General features: G+C 36.7%; 1 pseudogene; it reads right to left on the reverse strand.

Annotated features, from left to right (window-relative positions):
• Positions 1-367: 367 nt before the first annotated feature.
• Positions 368-1060, reverse strand: LOC148034458 (uncharacterized; annotated as a pseudogene).
• Between the last annotated feature and the right edge of the window lie 780 nt (positions 1061-1840).

Below are 1840 nucleotides of genomic sequence, written 5' to 3' on the forward strand. Positions count from 1 at the left end.
AAATTTGATGGTTCCATTGGTTCTTAAAGGGGGGTAAAACTCTAGGACATTTGATCAAAATTCTCCTAGATTGCTCCTTCTCCCTTCTCATTGTTTGGAGTGATGTTTGCTGCTAAAAAACTGTGATTGCATGCAATGCAAATTCACGAGCCCTTCTTTTATGCATGAGATCTCCCAAAACTAGTTGAAGTGTAACTTGCTTTATGCATGAGACTCTATTCTAGAAGTTTTTTGCACCTTTTTAGGATATTTTCAAGAAATTGTGTCTAAAATATCAAAAATAAACTAAAATTGTCCAAATATCATATAATTTTGAACCATCCATACTATGGACACTAACACTAATCACTAACATGACATTAACTCTCTAAACTAATAAGAAAGCCATATGATGATGCACTTGAGGGTTTTTCATATTGTGTTCATGTAGTGATACGACATTCACCCCCTCTGAACCTGCACATTCTCTGGTATGTGGCACATAGTTAAAATCTTCATCCAAATCAATATATTCATCTTCCATCCATGCATCTTCATTATCCTCTTGATAATCTAAGTTAGCATAAACCTATTCTTCATCCTACACCTGTTCTTCAATTGGTTCATTTACATTCTATCACTTAAAAATCTCGATTCTCTTTCTTGCAATAGGAATCTTCAAATGTGTACCATCTAGCTCACACAAAGAATACGTTGCATTATCATGTACATGCTTTACAATATAAGAGCCAAACCATCTCTTAGAAACCTTTTTCAGTGTACTATGTTGAGTGCGAAGACTACTGTCATAGACTAACACCCAATCTCCTTTCTCTTTTGGATGAAGCATGTGTTTCTTGTCAAACCTATCTTTATTCTCCAACTTGGCATCTTTTAAATGCATGGTTGCAATCTTGATGTCTTCGAGCCTCCTTTCTAGCTGTCAAATCTGCAAAGCAAGAAGGTCCTCCTTGTCCATATCATTCTCCCAAGGTATCACACTCCAAGTAGTAATAACATCCTTAATAAGCATAATAGGCTTTTGGCCATACATCAACTAAGCATGCATATATCCAATCATTGTATTATGTGTAGTGCGGTCAGCCCAGAAAGCATATGGAATTAGCCTGGGCCACTCTTGAATCTTACCTCTACATGCCTTGGCTAAATCTTTGATGAAGGTAGGTGTCTGCGTTCACTTTTGACATTACCTTCAAGGTTGTATGCTAAAGTAAGAGAAACCTTTATGGCCAACCTCAAGAAGAATTTCCTAGCTTCTTTTGCATCCAAATCTCCTCGATTTGCAATTATCTTTTCAACACAACCATAGTAGCAAATAACATCTTCTAAAAGAAATTTACATACCACACTTGTAGCCTTTTTTTCAATGCCCAACCTTCCACTTGATTTGTTAGATCTTCCTTAACAAGTACAATGTATCGCATTTGCCAAAGTCTCATAGGCATAGTCACCAAGTCAACCACCCAATTGTAATGCATGGCTAATGGATAGGTAGGATGTAGATCATCACTATATCACATATTGGAATACTTTTGGCAAGTCGCATAGGTCTCTACAAACTACAACACATCTTTATACATACCTTTCCACCAATATCTTTCTTTGATATTCATAAAAGTGGTCAACACACCTCGATGACCAACCCATAGACTGTGAAACTCTTTGATCATTTGTTGTTGAGTCTCCTTATCACATATTACCCTCTGTGGAGTCCTATTTATTTGCTTTGGATGCTTCAATAGATGGCCATTCTTCAAGAAATACCGATATTCTTTTCTTCAGTTTCTCTTGAACTCCTGATTAGTCCATCCCTCCTGCTTAGTCAAACTACTCAAGTAGC

The sequence above is a fragment of the Lygodium microphyllum genome, chromosome 6 (genome assembly GCF_053477565.2).
Source record: "Lygodium microphyllum isolate KBCC chromosome 6, Lygodium_microphyllum_v1.1.10, whole genome shotgun sequence".
Lineage (NCBI taxonomy): Eukaryota > Viridiplantae > Streptophyta > Polypodiopsida > Schizaeales > Lygodiaceae > Lygodium > Lygodium microphyllum.